The 22,369-nt window shown below is 38.2% G+C and overlaps 1 protein-coding gene across 7 annotated transcripts in view; it reads right to left on the bottom strand.

The window, feature by feature from the left end:
- The window catches only part of FHIT (fragile histidine triad diadenosine triphosphatase), a 1,399,071-nt gene that overhangs the window by 1,017,556 nt on the left and 359,146 nt on the right, over positions 1-22,369 (bottom strand). Inside the window, exon 1 of one of the 7 annotated variants that reach the window (XM_027039118.2) lies at positions 18,619-18,687. The exons of 5 other annotated variants lie outside the window; for them this stretch is intronic. The gene's annotated coding sequence lies outside the window, so the exon portion shown is untranslated. Of the gene's footprint in view, positions 1-18,618; positions 18,688-22,369 lie in introns of those variants that run through there. One more of the 7 variants, XM_027039116.2, reaches the window with a different exon arrangement.

Here is a 22,369-nt window from a genome sequence, read left to right as displayed (position 1 = left end):
TCTGACCAAGAATGATCCCACGCCATTTTAGAGGACATGTTCCGCCTCAGAAGCATCCACCTGCTGCATGAATTTCATTTCCATTCCACGATCATTCTCAAAGCTACGCAAAGCATAACAACTTGATTTTGTAGCTGTTTAACCTTACTTTTCATACATAAAAAATTATTAAATGTGTGTAACTTGTGGGGGGAGAATCATATAATGGCATGTCAATCAGGTAACAGTTAAGCTGCATTTCATGGAAAGGAAAAGTAGTGCTTTCTTCAAAAAGTGAAGTCATCACTCCTTTATTTAACTGACATAATATTTATACCCCAATTTTAAAATGGCAGCTACAAATAGAATTTGAGAAAGGGTAAATTCTCCAAGGGAAATGAAGCCAGAAATGTCACCATTTTAAAAGTTCTGTTTTATATGTACTTAAGAATGTGACTACTATTTTAAGGATGTGCCCATAGCAGGTCAATTATATCAAACTCCATGAAAACACTTAAAATTAAGTAAATACTACCTCTCCAACTACTGTTATCTCTTTAGAATGCTGTGTGGCAGAATGCACAGAGCTTTTATAGGGGGTCTAGGCAGGCAGGTGGTCCTGAGATACCTTCACCGGGAACAAAAAAATCAGATGATCTTTTCAGCAGTGATCTGGATGGCTGGCCTCTAGGTACAACTTCACTGTGGACATTCGCCAAGAATACCAGCTAGCATGACTGCATTGTTATTGTTAAAAGGCCAGAATAAAGGCACCCATGTGATTTCTGCAGGTGTTATCATTACTCTGCACAAGAGAGACTGTGGCTGAGGGGCAGCTCAAGTGACTCACACAAAACCACATAAAGGAAGTGGCAAAATGGTGTCCTGATACTCCAGCTTCTTGTTTCTAGTCCTGGGCTGTTCTGGATGCATAGTATGAGCCTCCTCAAGAGCTGGCCAATCCCAGCACTGGGGTTTTCCATTTTGCAAAAGGATGAGGCTGACCCACAAGTCTGGTAGGAAGAGTACCTCTCTGGTTTTACGGTGGTCTGTGCCGTATCATCTGTCTGAAGAGTATTTTGTGGGTCAGTTTACTCTAGTTCCTTGAAACTTTAGCGTCCACAAGACTCTGAGGGAATCTCACAATGGGAGGAACACGGTTTTTTGGTCCTGAGTTTGAATCCTAGTAATGCATTTACTATCTCTGTGTGCTGGATACAGCTGCTCAACTTCATTGAGCCTCACTTTCCACCTCTGTCAAATGGGCATAATAATATCTGAGGGGTATATTTACCAAAAGGATGATTTTTTTTTAATGAAGATAAAGCACCAAGCACAGTTTCTGGCACATGTTGAGTATTCAGGCAACAAGCCTGTGCCCCACCTTGCTTCACGGAATAACTCTGAAGCAGAGAAGTGACAGTGAGGCCAGAGAGACCCCATTGCCCATAAATCACTCAATGACAATATACTGATCCTCCAGCTGGCTGGCCCCTCTCTGCTCTGACCTCTACCCGTGGTATTCCTTCACATGACCTTCTTTGAAATAAAAGTATCACAATTACAAACACTTATACATTTCCTAAGATTTTATTTAATTATTTTCCTTTCTTTATCTAACGGTTATGGTCCATATCATGCCACATGCTCTGCTTGATGCAATAATTAAACACAGATAACCATTCATTCAATAAACATTTGTTGAGTCCTACTAAGATGTCAGGCACTGTTCTCTATAGCAGTGAACATAACAACCCCAAATCCTGCCTTCATGATGCCTACATTCTGGTGGGAGACAGATGACAGACAAAACAAAAATGTAAACTACACAGTTGGTTAAATAGTGCTTTGTGTTCCTGAGAAACACAAAGTGGAAAGGAGATGATGAGTCTTATGGTTATATTATGGCCTATGTCCCCCAAAAAGATATGTTGAAGTTCTAACCACTAATACCTAAGAGTGTGATCTGATTTGGAAATAGGGTCATAGCAGATATAATTAGTTAAGATGAGGTCATACTGGAGGAGGACACACCTTCCTCCAGTAAGACTAGTGTCCCCAGAAGAGGATGACCATGTGAAGATAGATACCACACAGGGAGGACACCGTGTGATGACAAGAGCAGGGTGGGGAGTGATGCAGCTACAAGCCAGGCAATGCTAAGCATAGCTAGCCATGTTCCAGAAGCCAAGAAGAAGCAAAGAAGGATTCCCTTGCTGGTTTCAGAGGAAGGATGGCCCTCATGATACTTCAGTTTCAGACATGTAGCCTCCAAAATGGTGAGACAATAGATTTCTGTTATCTTAAGTGGCTCAGTTTGTGGTATTTTGTCATGGCAACCCCAGGAAATTAATACAGTGAGTATGGGGACATTTTTGCATTTTTAGGCAAAGAAATCAGGAAAGAGCTCACAGAGATGGTAACATTCCGGCAAAGACCTGAGTGAGGTCAGCGGGAAGATGCTTCTGGGTAAGGAAAGTTCTAGGCACTGGGAGCAGAAAACACAGAGGTCCAAGGGAGGAAAATGCTTACTATTCTAGAAGAACAGCACGAAAGCCAATATGGCTGGGGCAGTGAGGGGAGAGTGGTAGGAGACAAGGTCAGAGCCTTGGCAGGGAGCTGGATGGTACCAGACTTTCTGGGCCATTACAAGGACTTGGACATTTACTCACACCAAGGTGGAAAGCCAGTGGGCAATTCTGAGCACAGATGGAATAAGATGTCCCTTCAGTTTAGTAAGATCTCTCAGGCTCTTTGAGAATAAACTAAAGAGACACCACTCGTGGGTGGGGTGGGGTCCCACAGCAATCCTGGTGGATAAAGATGCTGGTCAGGAAGAACGGGAGATTGGGAGAAGTGATCATTCCCTATTGCATATTTTGAAAGTAGATCCAAAAGGATCTGCAATGGACTAGAAGTAGAGAAAGATGCCTGACTTTTTGGTAATTCTTAGAATTAAATTAGAAACCATAACAATTTAACTGCACCAATCACCTGGAGAGATGGTCTTCTCAAGTGCCAGACCAGCTGAAGATATTGGCAATATATATAACAGACAGAATAAATCATCAGAATATATAAGGAACTCCTAAAATCAAGAAAAAATGAACAAGCAAATAGAAAAAAACTAGTAGTTGAAAGAAGAAATCTCAACGGACAATGAATATTTAAAAAAGCAGCTTAGGCTCACTAGAAGAAAATACAAAATAAAATAATAGGTAGGATTCTATTTGTATTCTATCAAAGCAGCAAACATGAAAAAGATTGACAAAATTCAGTGTTGTCCAAAATACAGGAAAAAATACTTCATTGTTCTAGCTTACTTCTGGCAGAACCATGGGTTGGTATATCATTCTAGTGAGCAATTTTGTCACATTTATCAAAAGCGATACTACACATATCCGATGGCATAGTGAATCTTCTTGCCAGGTATACTGGGCTCAAGAAACATATGCACAAGGAGATATATACTAAAAAGATTACTGCAGTGGTTTTCCTTTTTTTTTTTTTTTTTTAAGTATAGCGAAACTTGGAAATGACCGAAAATCTGCCCTGAAAAGGAAATAGGTAAATAAAAATTATAAGATGGAGTATTATGCAGCTGTTAAAAGAAATCAATTGGTTATAAGCATCAATGCAGATAAGTTTTATAAATGATGTCATGTGAACAAAAACCAACGAGAAGGAAAATTTTAAACATGCAAACACAATAGTATGTTTTGGTGATGGATACATGTATATGTGTATAAAAACAACAAACTGGTTAAACACATCCCAAATCTGTGGTAGGGAATTTTGCACCAGAGAAAGTGGGAGGAAAAACAGAATATGCTAGTTAAGAGGGAATTTAATTTCTTCAATGATTTCCTTAAACAAACAAACAAACGGTATCAATAATGACTAAACAGAAATGGATGCTCCTTTTCTGATAGCGGGATTATAGATGTTTATTACACTACATTTTGTGGTTGGCTGTATTTTTAAATTTTTCTCAAAATAAACAAAGGGAGAGGAGGGAGGGGGAGAGAGAGAAGGAGACACAAAGAAAGAGACAGAAGAGGGAAGGAAGGAGGGAGAAAGGAAGAAAGGAAGGAACCCTGTCACCAGTTCTAAAGTGCACTTAAACCGGTCACAGATGGCTGACTGTTTACGGATAAAACTCAAAACTATGTTTTAATAAGCAGTGAGACTGATGGTGATTCCTCCCTGGTTGGCTCAGCTTGGAGGGCTGACTTTAAGTTCAGCCAGCAGAGGGAACCATCTGTCATTTGCAAAGACACAGAGCTCTTCGAGGGGAACAGCAACAGACCGTCAGTAGCCATTATCTTCAGCACAGACCATCACCTCTGGAACCACAGGGAAGAAGGAAACATGCATTTACAGACAAAGTAAACTGAGAGCACGCCATGGGCATCTTTTCACCCTTTCTCAAAGGCTCGTTGTAATTTTCTAGAATCAAGGGAACAATATACTTGATTAGTTCTCAGCAGACTTAGCAGTTTTGCTTGTCATATTTCTCTGTGAAGCAAGTCTGCCATTAACCTTCTATGTTCTATGTTCAGATTTTTCCCCCTCCAGAATGGAATTCGAGCTTGAACAAAAGAGTTAGAGTTAGCTTTAAGACAGTTTTTGCTGCTAATAACCAAAAGATCCTCCTTAAGACAAGGAGGTCATTCTTTAAAGAAGCTAGAATGTTGCTTCTCTTCCTAGTGGGAAAATCCGTGGAGAGAAAAAGCTTGCAGAACAGTTCAGTAATCGTGAAAGCCCCAAAGGAAATGGTACTTCCTCCTGGGTCAATACTGTGTATTTTAAAATGCCTTCTATGTACATTTACTTGAGAGACCTTAAGGCCTTGAAGAAGCAGTTAGCCAAACACTTAAAGGAAAAGCTGGCAATCCCCACATCTGTACCGAACGGACCGAGGAGGCAGACAGCACTAATACAGTGCCGCACTTACCTCAATAGCTTCACCCCATCGAGGTCCTAATAATTAAATAGTATCCTTTTTTGTGTGTCATCCTACAGGAGGGGTTGGAATTTAAAACAAACAAACAAGGTAGAAAGGGAAAGTTATGAATAAGTTACCAATGTAAACGTGCTATTTTTCTGCCTTTGAATTTGGGTGATGATAAACATGATTCCGCACATGGAAATTAGACTTTTCAGAGCTACTACACTGAATCATTTCATTTGTCTAACGACTTATAATAACGTAGCCATGCTGCACTGCATTAAACATTGGGTTTTCAAACCAACAAATGAAATATGTGATAACCCCTTCCAAATGGAACCTCAGCAAAGGGCATTCAGCAAGGGGGCTGCACACCACAGAGGGTGGGTAAAACAAACATCCTACACCAATCCTGTGAGAACAAAAGAAAGAATCATACAGCCTCTGGTTCTACAGTATCTGTTCCCTTCTAGAAACACAGCTGAAACCTCACAATGAAATGGGGCGGGCGGGGGGGGGGGGGTGCGGATTGCTACTTTGGGTTGTCACAAAGTAACTTACCACACACTATTCAAGACACATGAGGACACCATCGCTTTGTGCTTCCAGGTCATTAACCTGAGGGAGCTTTAGCAAAATAGCACAGGGAGATGATTTTGCAGAGTGGGTAGGAGTGTTTGAATCCTGGGCTTTACCAATCAAATAAGTGCACGACTCTATCCAAGTTCTCAGCCTTCACGCTCATTCTCCACAATGGTAAGAATGGGGATAATAATTTTGCCTTCCTCATAGAGTTATGAGGGGGACAATTTACGTAAAGGACCTGGGCATGGTTAGAATTCAGTAGAATAGTTATCATTACTTGTATTTTACTCATCATCATTGTCATCATTATTCTTACATTAAACTGATCTACATTTTCATACATTATCCTCATTTGCATTCAAAGTTCATTAGAAGCACAAGGAATTTTTAACTTATATTCACTTTAAGAATTTACTGAGTATCTAATAAGTGTTAAGCACTATGCTGGGGTCTGGGGTACCAACGTGATCAAAATCAAGCCGTACCTATGACTCCTGGAGGCTGTGAGGGGAGCTTCACACAAGCCAAAGACCACCAGGAAGCCTATCTTTTCCAGTTGAGCCAACAGCTCTAAAGGAAAGGAGTAGATCATTCTAAGAGTTGCTAAAGCAAAAGGGGTTGACTTAACTGTGAGACTTGCAGAATGAGAAGGAGGTAAGTAAGGTCTGGAAGGACGGCATTCTAGGGAGAGAGAACACAACATTCAAAGAGAGTACATAGTGCATCTTCATTGTTAAAAGTTGCTGGGGCGCCTGGGTGGCTCAGTCGGTTAGGCAGCCAACCTCGGCTCAGGTCATGATCTCGCGGTCTGGGAGTTTGAGCCCCGCGTTGGACTCTGTGCTGACAGCTCAGAGCCTTGAGCCTGTTTCAGATTCTGTGTCTCCCTCTCTCTGACCCTCCCCCATTCATGCTCTGTCTCTCTCTGTCTCAAAAATAAATAAACGTTAAAAAAAAAAAAGTTGGTGCAGGGGCGCCTGGGTGGTTCAGTTGCTTGAGTGTCTGACTCTTGATTTCAGGTCAGGTCATGTGATTGAGCCCAGAGTTGGGCTCTGCCCCGCCCCTGAGTTAGGCTGAGTGTAGAGCCTGCTTAAGATTCTCTCTCTCTCTCTCTCTCTCTCTCTCTCTCTCATAAAAAAATAAAAATAAAAAAGTTAATGCAGAACTCTGCATTGAATAGTTCAATTTAATAAACAACTATGTATCAAATACCCCTCATGAGCCAGGCCCTGTGCTGAGCCCTGGGACACAAGAGTAAGCAAAGCAGATATGGTCCATGTTCTCTGCCTCACCTCCCAGTACTTATTCCTTTGTTTAACAAATGCACTCAAATCAGCATTTGCAACCAAGAATTCTACCTTTAGCTTTAATCCCAAAGAGATTCCACGTGGAAAAAACTGTAATGCTTTGTCTGGTCAGACAAGGTATGTTACATATGGCAAATAGTTCCTTTTTTTCCGCCTTAGGGGCCAGGAAACTTACAACCGAATTTAGTTCGTTCCAAGGACCTACCAACTTCACTTAGTAGTAAAGATGGTGACATTTATGCTTTACAGTTAACTGTTCAATTGCTTGCACACTACCTTCAGTTTAGTAGACAGTTTCAAATTTTAGGGGGAGTTGGTCAAAGGGGAAAAGGAAAAGAAAGTAAAAGAGGAACATAAGGGCAAGTTTCTTGAGGTCTGGGAACTGTCCAAAGCACCTTTTGAAATTTTCATGGTACCTAAAATAGATCCTGCATAAAATACAATCTCATTGCTGAATGGATAAATGAAGAATACAAACCTTTCCTAGATCAACTTGGATTCAGTTTGGAGGGTGGGAGGAGTGATATTCACTTATTTCTCCCTTATCTCCAGTTTGAGAGGGAGAGCTCAAAAAGTAGCTAAAACGTTTAGCATGATTATCGCTAAGAACAGCTGTTGAGACCACAAGAAGAAACTGGTAAGAGAACTCGAAGATATCCTTAGTGATATATTTAAGAGAATGAGGTCCTCACAACAGAATGTTTCTCTTTCTTACTTGCATGCAAGCCAAAACAAGAGAAATGTCACGGTTCTCACTTATGTCTAAATAATGGGGGAAAATGTTTAGTTTCTTTATGACAAAATTATAATATATTTGCAATTCTATTTCCTGATGTTTTCTTAGTTATTTTGGAAAAGATCTGGTGGTCTTTTTATATCAAAACTCCAAATTGGGGAAATGAAACTGTAGTAATAATCTATGTGGTTAACCGCCAGGAAGAAGGGTACAAATTTTAAAGAAGTTTAGAAGACACCTATTAGCGATTAGAGTACTGTAGACTTCTGACTTGCTCATGGCCAAATCGATCCGATTCTCTCTCTCTCTCTCTCTCTCTCTCTCTCTCTCTCACACACACACACACACACGCAAAATTACATTTAAGGAGATATTACAACATTCCATCCTTGTCATTAGCTCAACATATTAATGAGGCTTTCTGAATTCATCTCCAACCACGAACTGGCTGTTGACATGATGTAACAGCAGTAAATCATATACAGTTTGCTTCAAGTACCTGGCAAATACCAGTTTCATAATGCTTCTATTCGTTGACAGGTGGAAAATTAAATCATTTCTGCATCCTCCTAAGATTAAATCATTTCTGTATTCCAAAGAAACACTTCAGTGCTCACCAGTACATCCCTGCCCCAACTAGTTGATAAACTGAAAAGAAGAGAATATTAAGGGATGGTGCTTGAGGAAATAGTTCAAAGGGGAAACTCAGAAAACGAGATTGTGAAGATCTATAATGAGATTTTTCAAAACGGCGCGGTGAGGGAAGGAAGGAGTTGCAGCTGAGTAACATATGTTTTTAAGAGGTAAGTTATTCCTTAAAGCAATTACCAAAATGTGAGAGTTCCTCTGGTGGTTCTCAACCTTACACTGGAAGAACTTCTTAGAATGCAAGACTAAGAGAGCCAATTACTTCAGCACCAAGCTACATCGTAAATCTCTGGATCTGGCAGTTCAAAAAAACTCTTGGAAAGTGTTCTCATAAAATCCTCACTAACAACTCTGACTTTATAAATGTAGACTCTAAAAGGATGAATGAAAACTAACCAATTAGATAGCAAAGTAGAGAAGAGAGAGCACTGAAGAAAAAGGCCTTCCAGACTTTCAGTTGTAGTTCTACCACTTAACTAGCTCTGAGAGTTAGATCCTATTTGTAATAAAAACCACATCATAAAAAATTAACAATTACACTGCACTTAGTACGCCAAGGGCTTTCCACGCATTATCCAATGTAATCCTGGTAACAACCCATGAGGGAGAAACTCACCGGAGGCCTGGCTGGAGAAGGGGGTTGAGTGACTTGTCCAGCGCCACCTGGCTGCTCTGAGTGATGGAGTCAGGACTCAAACACAAGATTCCCCAACCCCAGAGTCCAGCCCTCAACCATCCACTGGGCAGACAGGTTCAATAACCTCTTAGAATTATCTAAAAGGCTTCTGAGGTGCTATTATTCTGAGTCAAGTTAGGATGGAGAATAGAAAAAGCTCAGGCTTTGAAGTGACTTCATGGCCTTGATTCTCAGATAACACTACTCCCTTACAGACCAGCTTAAGGATTAGAGATGATACGAGAGCCACTAGTCCACAGCAATAATAAAGATAGCCTTTACACAATGCCTGCTATGTGTCAGGCACTAAGCATTTTTCACACATTAAATCATGCAATCTTTACAATGACTTTAAAAATACTATTATTTATTTTTAGTCCCATTCCACAGATGAGGAAACAGAGGCAAAGAAAGTCTCTTGGCTTAAATCACAGACTTATTAAATTGCATATCTAGGATTCCAATCCAAATAGACTGACTCACTCAACGAACCACGTACATTGGACACACTCCATGGATCTGTAACATGAAGCACCTTGGTTATTTCCTAAAGTCTATCAGTCTCATCCAGACTTTCAGATAAACTCAGGAGGACAAAACAATCCATATGTGTGTCCAGAAGGCCTGCCTACTTCTGGCTTCAACAACTTCAGCAGGAACCAGCTAGAGAGAAATAAATTGCATAGATCATATATGTATGACTAGGACTTTCTTTTTTCTTAGTCTCCTAGCTGATTGCTTCCTTCGTTTTAATACCATGTTGCTTTAGGTTTCCTAATAAAAACACTGCGGTTCCATACAAGTTTTTCCTGCTTTCGATCTGAGAAAAATTCAGTCCCTTATTCATTTTTAAATTATTTTAATAATAGATTTTATTTAACCCAATATGTAAAAATATTATTTCAACATGTAATAAAAATTAACAAGATACTTTGCATTTTTTTATATGAAGTATTCAAAATTCTGAGTGTGGTTTACATTTACAGCCCATCTCAAATCAGACTAACCACATTTCAATGCCCAGGAGTCACATGTTGCTAGTGGCGACCATATTGAACGACACAGGCCTAGTGTGATTGACCTGAAGCATGCCCTGGTCATCGGTATTTCTAGGTCTGCTTCCTTGGGCAGGTCAAATTCCCCAGAAAAATGTCTTCCAATCTCCTGCCTCAGTTTTATAAACCTGGCTGCCTATGAATCCAGGATCTAAGTTGGAAAGAGTGAGAGCCCCATTATGGGGACTTTCGTGGCATACCCCTGTTTTCACCATCAAACCCCTGTCCTCAGCTCTACCCAATAAAGGATGTCTGGGATGTTTCCAGTTTTGGGCTATTACAAATACAGCTGTCATGAACATTTGTGTACAGGTTTTTGTGTGAACATAAATTTTCATCTCCTTGGGATAAGTGCCCAAGAGTATGGGAAGTGTATGTTTGGTTTTGTAAGAAACTGCCAAACCATTTTCCGTTCTATTTCCCACCAGCAATACATGAGTAATCCAGTTTCTCTGCATCCTCACCAGCACTCGGTGTTATCATTAGCACTATACACTTATCAGAATGGCTAAAATAAAAAAACAATAACTATACACTTATCAGAATAGCTAAAATAAAAAAAAAAAATAATGGTAACACCAAGTGCTGGTGAGGATGCTGAATAAGTATATGGCGATATATCATTATGGTTCTAATGGGCATTTCCCAGATGGCTAATAATGTTGAACATCTTTTAATGTGCTTAGTTGCTGTCTGTATAACCTCTTCAGTGAAATGCCTAGGGCTTTTGCTCATTTTTTCATTGGATAGTTTGTTTTTATACTGTTAAGTTTGAAAGGTCTCTGAGTATTCTGGACACTAGTGCTTTGTCAGAAATGTGGTTTGCAAATATTTTTTCCCAGTCTGTAACTTGTCTTTTCATTCTCTTAACAGTGTCTTTAACAGAGAAAAAGTATTAATTCTAATGAAGTCCAATATGTCATTTGTTTCCCTTTCGTGTATTGTGTTTTGTGTCAGGTCTAACAGCTCTTTGCCTAGCCCTAGATCCCAAAGATTTTCTCTTACATTTTCTTCTGTGTTACAGTTTTATGGGATTTTTTTTTTCTATATTTAGTCCATGATACATTTTGAGTTAATTTTTATATAAGGTATGAGATTTCGTTTTAGGCCCATTTTTTGCCAACTGCTCTAGGGTCATTTATTGAAAAGGTTCTCTCTTCTCCATTGAGGGAAATTGCACATTTGTCAAAAATCAGTTGGGCACATTCATTTAGATATATTTTTTGGGTTCCCTACCCTGATCTATTGATGTATGTGCATAGCACTCCATGAATAGCCACATAGCAGCTGTCCTATAAGCTTTGAAATTGGGTAGACTGTTCCTCCCATGCTATTCTTCTTCTCCAATATTGTTCCTTTGTCTCCACATAAATTTTAGAATAATCTTGTCTACATTTTAAAAAAATCATGATGTGATTTTGGTAGGAACTGCATCAAACCTGTCTATCAACATGGGGAGAACTGGTATCCTTACTATGCTGGGACTTCCAAATCATGAACACTGTATGTTTCTCCACGTATTTCAATTTTCTTTGATTTCTTTCTTTAGTATTAGGTCATTTTCAGTATGTAAGTTCTGTAAATGTTTTATTATATTTATACCTAAGAATTTAATAATTGTTAGTTACTATAAATTATATTCCTTAAATTTTTTTTTTTTATTTTAAGTAATGCCTGCACCTAATGTGGGGCTTGAACTCATGACTTCAAGTCAAGAGTCGCATGCTCCTGTGACTGAGCCAGCCAGGCAGCCCCCTCAGTTGTATTCTTAATTATAGTGTCTACATGTTCATTGCTAGTATACATAAATACAACTGATACTTAAAATGTATCTTATATTCTACAACCTGTTGAACTCACATATTAGTTTTAAGAGGTTTTATTATTTTTTTTCGATCATTTAGGATTTTCCAAGTAGAAAATCATGTCATCAGCAGTAGCAAGTTTTCTTTCTTCTTTTCTGTCTGTGTGCCTTTTATTTCCTTTATTGCCTTCCTGCATTGACTAGAAATCCCTGCACTTTGTTGAAAAGGACTGGCAAAAATAGACATCCTTGCCTTACCTCCTGACTTGGGGAAAAGCATTCAGTCTTTCATCATTAAGTATAATGTTAGCTGTGGGCAATTTAAAAAGATGTTCTTTATCAAGTTGAGGAAGTTTCCCTCTATTCCTATTTTTCTGAGAGTTTTTATTATATGTCAGTATTGAATTTTGTCAAATCCTTTTTCTGCATCAAGATAAAATCATGTGATTTCTTTCCCTCTTTTGTGTGGTTAATTAAATTGATTAGCTTTTTAATGTCAAACCAGCCTTGTATCCCTGATATAGAGCCCATGGTTATCATGTATACTTTTTTAATGAACCCTATTTGCTAATATGTTATTAAGAATTTGGGGGTTTATAAATGTAAGGGTTATTAATCTATAGTTTTCTTTTTTATATTGTTTCTGCCTGACTTTGGTATCTAGATAATAGTAGCTTCATAAAATGAACTATACCCTCTTCTATTTCCTAGAAGAGTCTTTGTAGAATTGATGCTAATTCGTCTTTAAATGTTTGGTAGAATTCTCCAGCAAAATAATCTGGATCTGAGATATATTTGGGGGGGGCAGTTAAAATTATTTCAATTTCCTTAATAGTTAAAAGACTATTCAAACTATTTCATACTAGGTAAACTGTGAGATTGAGAAAGGGATTTATTTTTTTCTAAGTTATCAAATTTATGTGTGTAGAATTGTTCATAGCATTCCTTTACTATCCTTTTGATAGGTGCAGGGTCTATTGTGTTTCATTTCTGAGACTGGTATTATATGATATGTCTTCTGTCCTTTTTTCTATGTCAGTCTTCCTAGTTGTTTGCCAATTTTATTAATTTCTTTGAAGAAACAGCTGCTCCTGCTTTCTTTTAATTAATACATGTATTACAGGTATATCTTCCTTCCTTTTACTTCTAATCTGCCTCTATGCTTATATTTGAAGGGAATTTCTTATAGACAGTATATAGTTGGGTTGTGTTTTTTTAAACAACTCTGCCAGTCTGCTACAAGTGGAGTATTCAGACCATTTAACTTTAATATAATTATTGATATTTTATGTCCTAGCCTAGCATTTTATTTTTGTTTGTTTGCTGTTTCTGCTCTGGTTTTTGTGTTTCTGTTTTTGCTTTCCTGCCTTCTGGTAGGTTATTCGAATTGTTTTTGTTTTTGTTTTTGTTTTTTGGAATCCTATTTTGATATACCTAAAGTGTTTTTGAATACATCTCCTTGTAGAACTTTTTTGCTCTATATATTATATATTCATAACTTATAAATATAAAATAACTGGTGGAATTTTATCAATCTAAATAAAATATAGAAACCTGGCCTCCTTTTATGTCCCTTTACACTCCCCATTTATAATTCTCTTATTAAATATTTCAATCATTTGCATCCACATCAGAAACTACTATAATTTTTGCTTCAATCCTTAAACATAATTTAGAAATTTCAAGAATAAAAGGTAAGCCTACTGTATTTATCAATATTTTTGCTTACTGTGTTTTTTCTTCCTTCCTGTGTTCCAAGGATCCATTTTTTTTTAAATCATTTTCCTTCTGTTAGCCATTCTTTTAGAGTAGCTCTGTTGGTCACAAATTCTCTTGGTTTTCCTTCATCTGAAAAAAAAATCTTGACTTCCCTTTCATTCCTAAAGGATGTTTTCACTGGTTATAGCATTCTGAGTTAACTCTGGGTTGACTATCATTTTCATTCAGTACTTGAAAGCCTTAAGTTCCTAAGTCTTAGCAGAAATTCAAAAATAAGACAGGTAGAGGGGTGCCTAGGTGGCTCAGTCAGTTGAGCGTCTGACTTTTGCTCAAGTCATGATCTCACAGTTCATGAGTTCAAGCCCCACATAGGGCTGGCTGCTGTCAGCACAGAGCCTGCTTTGGATCCTCTGTCTCCCTCTCTCTCTCTGCCCTTCCCCTGCTTGCGCTCTCTCTCTCTCAAAAATAAACATTAAAACAAAATAAGACCTGTAGAAAAAGCTAAAAATATATATACATAATAAACTGGATCCTGTTGAGTTGAACCATCACGAGGCTATAAGGAACTCTGATTCTGGCAGGGGGAATAGCCATGTAATAATAATTACGTGTTTAAGTGCAAAAATGCAAGTATGTAATGGTCACAGGGCTGATGCACAGAGTGAGCTGTACTGCTTGGTAGAATCGTCAGAAGCTTCTCAGAGATCTGTGAGCTGAATTCTAAAGGTTCAATAGTTAAAGGAGTTTCCAAGGAGAGGGGGAAGCATGTGCAAAAGCCCTAAGAGAAGAGAACATGGCATGTTTGGGACATGATATGAAGTAATGCCAGACTGAAGTACAGAACATTTCTAGGCATAAGGGGAGAAGATGGAAACACAGGTAAGGGGGTGCAGGAGGCCTTCATCCTCCCCTAAGGAGTTTAAACTTCATCCCAGTTACCCCCAAAGAACTGCAAAATAGATGAAACTGGTGAATATAATATTCAAAGAATGACAGCTAGTGGGACACACTGGTAAATGTAGCTTTTCAATGACTCATTATCTTTATTCTCCTATATATCAAAACTTAGTTTCTGTACTGGTAGGAAGGAAGTGTTAACAGCCAATAAAATCAGAAGACTCGGCTGAGTCCCTGCCTCTTGCAGTCCATTTTAAACACACTCCATCCTTCCTGCGGGATGATTTCAGGGTCTCTGCAATGGGTGAGGGAAGGAGCATGGCAGGAGTCAATGGCTAGATGGCAGCATGTTAAGCGAGGTGTTTCAGCTTTCCTGTAGCTTTGAATTCTTCAGATTTTGTCAGTTTTTGTCAAATGTATTTTGCACTATTTACTAAATAAAAATTTCCAGCGGCTGAAAAAGAAATATCAGGTTTGGGTACACCATGTCAAAATTACGCTCTGAGCTCCAGAAAGGTCCACAGGACCTTCAGAGAGAAATATCCCTATCCCTCACAACCATTTATCATGTTGACCCCTTTCCCCGCAACATACCCCTCTCCCACCCACTATGAGCATCTACATTATGTTCTAGAATCTAGATGGAAGTCTGTTTGGGTTTCATATAGATGGGTAACACTGATTATAACTAGTATCACATTTTCAGTGAAAATTAATTTCAGCAAGCGTATAGAAATAAAAAGCAGAATAAAATTTAAAAACCTCTATGCATGGGGTGCCTGTGTGGCTCAGTCAGTTGAGCATCTGACCTCGGCTCAGGTTATGATCTCGCAGTTCCTGGGGTTAGGACTCCATGTTGGGCTCTGTGCTGACAGCTCAGAGCCTGGAGCCTGCTTCGGATTCTGTGTCTCCCTCTCTCTCTTTCTCTGCCCCTCCCTTACTTGCACTCTCTCTCTCTCTTCTCTCAAAAAATAAAAATTTTAAAAATTTTGTTAATAAAAAATAAAAAGAAATAAAAACCTCCATGTGCAACATGAGTGCCTATTTGGGCACAGTGTTATTTCCTTTTCAGTCCAAATCATTTTTAAAAGTCATATTTATTGCTACCGAATTGTATATTAAAAACGCTTACAATGGAAAATTTTATGTTATTTATATTTTTCCACAATAAAAAAAATTGTCAAAGTTAAACAAAAAAGAGGAAGAGAAAAGAAATGAGTGCCACATCCATGCTGCTTCTCAAAGGCAGACATTGGCCATGCCTTGGAAACAAGGAAGGGAAGACACACTGGGTAGTTGATCTAATTCAGAGCTGGTGGTGAGGGGTCTTCAGTTGCATTAGGAGCTCCATAGCATTCAATCTCCTTTTAAAGGAAAGAAATCTGCAAGCCTGATGGACTTGAAAGAAATGTCACCTTTTTAGAACAGAAAAAGAGCATATGAAAGTTTCCCATTGAAAATGAAGAAGTGAACTGGAACATTAACAGACAGGGAGCAAGGAACCAAACATCATCAACCTGTTTAGCTCATGCACATCAGAATGTGAAGATATTTGCTTGCATTCCTTTGCCACCGAAGATAATTTTCTTTTAATTCCCATTTCTTTTATGGTGTGTGTGTTGTTTTGTTTTCTCTCTGTGGCTACTGTTCGAAAGTAAGTTAACTGTATGAGTATAAACTGGGATCTGTGTATGTTCCAGCCCCATACTCTTTGGTGAACTTGACAATTTGAATGGATCAGGCTTCCAAAAGTGGAAAATTATTCCCACAAAATTACTATCTTGTGAGAAAATGTCCCTTCTGAAAACACTTTCTAGTCTTGATAAGAACTAAAATACCTTCCTACCTGAAGGCATGTTAATTAAATTTAAAAGATTATTATGTCAAGGTAGAATAACCCTAATCAACCTGGGAATCTGCTTTTCTCAAATATGTTGAGAGCCGGTATTTATTTAGAACTTATCTATATGCTTCCCTCCATTCTCTACACAGTGTTTTATTTCTCCCCAGGTCCTTCTTGACATCTTTTTCCACACTGCCTTGAGGCCTTTCTCATCCAGTTACACAACAAACTATATCTGAATTATGTTCAAATAAGCAGGGAGACTGGCATCTTCTGTAGAAAACATATGGGCTATCAGAAGTGATGTCCTGAATTGTTGCCTCATCATGACATTACTTTAATGAAGGCACTATTTCATATATGTAATAAACAATATGGTGTCTAATAGATTTGTATAAAATGCCTAAAATTAAGCAAGCACAATTACATGAGTTAGTATCATATTATCATGCAGCACTACATTTGATAATTAAAAAACAAATGAAGGGGCGCCTGGGTGGCGCAGTCGGTTAAGTGTCCGACTTCAGCCAGGTCACGATCTCGCGGTCCGTGAGTTCGAGCCCCGCGTCAGGCTCTGGGCTGATGGCTCAGAGCCTGGAGCCTGTTTCCGATTCTGTGTCTCCCTCCTTCTCTGCCCCTCCCCCGTTCATGCTCTGTTTCTCTCTGTCCCAAAAAAAATAAATAAACGTTGAAAAAAAATTAAAAATAATAATAATAAAAATAAATAAATAAATAAATAAATAAATAAATAAATAAATAACAAATGAAAAGCCAGCCCACTGTCTTCATTGAAACCGTCAGTTGCAGATTTTTACTTTAAACCCTACTGGTCATTACTCTACCCTCTTCTGTGTTGGGTCGTTATTTTATCTAGAAAACTCCAAACCCATTTTTTCATCCATACATACTACACGGAACCTTAGATTCTCCTAATGACCCAACAGGTTTTTGGATAGTTAACTATCCTACTGTAAGTGGTCTTGTTTAGAAGAAATGAAAGTTAAGATTGTGGCGGTAAAGGACAAGCTGTCAACCCATTAAATAAATTCCTGTTGAAAAGTTACTAAATGCACTGAGTATTAACATAATTTATTAGAACAATTAGAACACATCCTTGTTGTCTTTTAATTAGATTATTCCTTGTCCTGATAATTACACTAGACAAGGAAGAATAATAGTTTCAGGATTCTAAGATCATCTGTAGACTATGTGGAAAGAGAATGATCAATAATGCTAATCTACTAGAACACTTAAATTTCCAGAAAGAGATCTTTTATCATGAGCAATCCTTTGTATAATTAGCATTATTTCTCAATGTCTATGATAATCCTTCCCAAAGTTTAAAAGTAAAGATGCTAGACAATAACATTTATTGCACTGTTGAAAACCCAGTCAGGCTGGGCCACCTCTGGCCTCTACTGGCTCAGACATTGCTTCACTCTCTTGCAAAATGCCAACAAATAACCACAAATGAAGGATTTAAGATTCCATGCAGAGCAGCACGGCCAGGAGTCTGAATATCTAACAGAGAAAAGACATGATTTTTAAGTTCTGATCCTAAGAGAGGAGTCATAATCTTCCCAATTTAAAAATATATTCAAATAGATGAAAATTTCTCATAAATGAGAGTTAATCTGAATATAAAACTGGTGACATTTCCATACATGAAGATATTATTTGCAGAAATTAATGTGGAGGCGTCTGTATGACAGGGAATATAGCTGGGCTTGAAGAAGTGGACTGAGGCCTTTACATATGAGTTGTATTACTATCTCTGGTTTTAAAAGTTTTAGAAACCACAGAGAATTCAAAAGCTCCAAGGTTCCTCTCATGCCCTATGCAACTGTCACCAAGCATGCTAGGAAATCCTAGAGAGCAGCTCCCAAGACTTCAAGGATTCAGAGTCTTTCTAAAAAGTCAGGAGTTGGCATATGCTGTCCTCTAGGATAACCCTACAGTTGAGCAGGATGATGCTGGGATACACAGAGTTGACACCAGTGAATCTGAAGGTCTCTGTAATAAGGGGCAACACAAATATCCCACCAGCAGCTTGGATTACAGGAATCTCAGCCCCACTGTTGACCCAGTCTGCCCTAGTCAATGCAAAGTCATAATGAGACCATGTCTAGACAGTATTGATCTCCCACCAAAGAAAAAAATAATTCAGAATGTGACTTCTCTTCTAGCTTGGCCCAAATAACACCCAAATCAGGAGTTTTCATTCATACACTGTGAGCATTCTCCATAACCAAAGTAATTTTATCAACTAGGCAGTCAATGACACACATAAGCTTCTTTTCAAGGTATATATGAAATTTTTGATATTTGAAGTCTTTCATATTCAAATAGCAAATAAGAAAGTTGCTTAAACCTATTAAAAAATCTAGAGACATCAAATGAGTTTTTATGTGTCTTTTTTACCTTGCCAGGCAAAGGAGACAGGCGTTTAAAAAAAATGAGCATCCACACAACCTGAAAGAATGAAAACTCAAATTAACATGGATTAAATATCTAGAGAAGTCATTAGCTTAAGTCATCTGAATGATTTCCATGAAGTCTGGTAGCGTAAGAGCAGAGGAACATCGCTATAACCCAGTTGTCCATTCCAGCTGGGAAGACCTGTTTCCCCATTGATGCACCTCTTTAAATTGTCAGGGGTGCTACTAAGAACTTAAGTTCCCCACTACACTGATCTCCAGACTAGAGAAATCTATGGGGCAGAATACTATCTTAGAGGCACCAGAGATTTTCATTTGAGTGCCCAGTGGTCAAGCATTCCAAAGCCAGGCTGAGTATTGGCTCTGCTCCCAGAGAGTCAGGAAGGAAGGAACTATGATTTAAAACACAAACGGAGGGTTGATGGGGGGGGGGGAGGGAGGAGAGGGTAGGTGATGGGTATTGAGGAGGGCACCTGTTGGAATGAGCACTGGGTGTTGTATGGAAACCAATTTGACAATAAATTTCATATTTTAAATAAACAAACAAACAAACAAACACTAGTAGGAATGGAGTTAAAAAGCTCCCCAGGCAGTGTGATAGTAAGCTAGGACTGGGAAACTCCAGCTAAAAAGGGGAGTCAGAGAAAATTCTCTCTGACTTGGGGGCTGAACTAAAACCATGCCTTTGAGGTATTCAGGTGATGCCACAGCCACAGGGAAGAAACCCTTATAAGGTGGATTTTTTTGCCTCATTGAAGGAAAATGAAACAACCATTTCATTATTTTAAAATAGTATCAAGGTACAAATCTATCCAATAGAAGAATATTAAATAAATACAATCCACAGGGAGATTTCTACCATTATAAATAGTTCCTTATAAATGCCACCCAGAGATAAAATCATCATTTCTGTGTTCCCAACCAAAATAAGCCTGCAAGTCTGGGAAATACTTTGCCCTCTAAAGCAACCAGAAGAAAGTCCCTTCAGTCTACGAGTTCTTGTCCTACTGGGTATTGAACCCTTTGAGCATTCACTCCCCAAACTGAAATTCAAAAGGCCAACTAATAGCTAGATAACTGGGTAACTATGGATAACTAGAAACCTTAACTATTTATAGCACTACTTCCCCAAATGGTCTGTATATAATTTCTTGCAAGCTTAGTAAAAATCCTACATTTGTCTGAAATGAAATGAAGGGAAACCAGTAATGAACTTCCTTTTCTCTGTGTTAACGAAAAACATAACCATGCCATGAAAAGCAAGAGAGACACAGTATTCATCCTTTTCTTCTCATCCAAGGAAGGTAACATTATGAGCGTTCTAATTTAGAGTACACCACTATAGCAGATTTCTAGGACATAAAGTTAAGTTTATAGTCTACCTCAATCCTAACACACTGGGGTTAAGGTAAGTATCTATACATCTCTCTAGTTATCAAGAGAGAGAGATAGTGGTAAAATAAATAAATAAAACTTGGATACACATTTAAAAGATGTGCTGCTTATTTCAAAATAAGGCAAGAACAATTGCAATTTAGGATGCTGTGTTGAAGAAACTTAACTCTCTTTAACAAAAAATGGATACTAGCAAATACTTAAAAAACACATACACACAAATATGCTGTAACATTTGGTAGAATCTTATTTTACCATTCTGATTTGGCTAAATGTTAAAGTAGCCAAACATAATAGGAAAAAATTTCCCTATTGATTAGGTAATTGATTTGAAATATTCATGAACTTAGTTGAAGTATAAGTAGTAAGTTCCAGAAACAAGAAATAAATCACATGTATCCACAAAGAGGAATGAATGTGTTCTGTGCAATCTTGGGGAATAGATTTTTTAAGGCACTTCATAAAATCATTGACTCTGGAGCAGGAAAAAACCCTACACATATCAACCCAGAGCATTCTTATTCCTGCCTCCACAGCAAGAGCCCAAAAATAAAAGTTATTTCCTAAGACTTCCTCAGAATGTGATTCAATGCATTGTCTATTTAAATAAATGTTTTCTGCCATTTAAAGTCATGTGGCAATTTTTTTTCCCAATGACTAACCAAATATGCCTATTCTATCAATCAGTTATTTCTCTTCATTCTTAATTTTTTTAGTGTTTATTTATTTTTGAGAGACACAGAGAGAGAGAGTATGAGCAGGGGTGGGTCGGGCAGAGAGAGAGGGGACACAGAATCTAAAGCAGGCTCCAGGCTCTGAGCTGTCAGCACAGAGCCTAACATTGGACTCGAACCCACAAACCATGAGATCATGACCTGAGCCGAAGTCAGGCATTTAACTGACTATGCCACCCAGGTGCCCCTCAATCAGTTCTTTCTTAAAGCTGCAAATGAAGACAGAGGGATAGCTCTTAGGTGCCATCCTCTCTCGTAAAAATCACACCTCAGCTATTTCTTTTCAAAAGTGATCACTCATACCTGTGACTATCTTCCAAAGATAGCTGAAGTTTTCCGGAATCTTACAAACTCAGTACAAGAGCTAGAAAATGTCTTTCCAGGATGCATATGGAGGAAAGGAAGTCGTGCCATTTCTCTTAATTTATTTCTGAATTCCGCTTGGTCTTCATTAGTGCTACAGAATTGCCTTATTATTCAATGTCCTCAGTGACCCCTTGATCATTTTTCCCTGAGGGTGCATATTTGTTCACTAACTATGTTACAATTTTGTGATCTGCTGGATTTTCTCTGATATTCTACTCTACATCTGTCCGAAATTAATGAATTCCATTCTTCTTGGCTTCTACTCCTCCTGTTTATTAAATTCACTCTGAACATGGAGTTTATTTTCAAAGGAATTAATAATTCTTTATTCTCAGCTTGGTATTAACAATGAATTTAATATGCATTGTATTTAATCAATTTTTTTAAGCATACTGAAGACAAATTTAGTTACGATGTTAGTGTTCCAAACCTTCCATTCCCCCAGAAAAGAAATTTATTTTGCTTGGCCTTTCCCTTCACTCCCTTTCTAGGAGAACTATTAATTTTTGTGATGTAGAATTATGTGATTGATAACAAAAACAGAACTGGAAGATTGGGATGAAAATGAGAGGGGGAAAAAAAGCCTAAGTCTGCAGCCTTAATAGATATAGTATAGCTATGAAAGTAAAGGGACAAAAGAAAGAGAGTACTGGCCCCTGAGTAGTATAAAGTGAAAGATCACTAGAAAGAGAAGAAGAATAGAAGGGGATTTTAAGAATCATTGCCATGTGCAGGGAACTCAGTGACTCCAACAAAAATAACAACATTGGTAGTAGAGGAATCCCAGAAGAAGAAGAGAGAGAAAATTCATTTGAAGAAATAATAACTGAAAAATTCCATTATCAGGACATCCAAATCCAGGAGGCATGGAGAACTCCCATCAAAATCAACAAAAGCAGGCCAACACCAAGGCATATTGTAATTAAGCTTGCAAAATATAGTGATAAAGTAAAAATGCTAAAAGTAAGGAGACAAAAGAAGTCTTTGACTTGCAAGAGAAGACCCAAAAGTGTAGCTACATATCTCTCAGAAGAAAGTTGGCAAGTGAGGAAGGAGTGGCATGATATATTCAACATGCTGAATGGGAAAAATCTGCAGCCAAGAATACTCTATGCAGCAAGGCTGTCATTCAGAATCGAAAGACAGATAAAGAGTTTCCCAGACAAACAAAAACTAAAGGAGTTTGTGACCACTAAACCAGTCTTGCCAGAAATATTAAAAGAGACCCTTTGAATGGAA

This window comes from Acinonyx jubatus, chromosome A2 (assembly GCF_027475565.1).
Source record: "Acinonyx jubatus isolate Ajub_Pintada_27869175 chromosome A2, VMU_Ajub_asm_v1.0, whole genome shotgun sequence".
Lineage (NCBI taxonomy): Eukaryota > Metazoa > Chordata > Mammalia > Carnivora > Felidae > Acinonyx > Acinonyx jubatus.
Note: the sequence above shows the minus strand (reverse complement) of the source record. Positions and strands in the feature narration are given on the sequence as shown.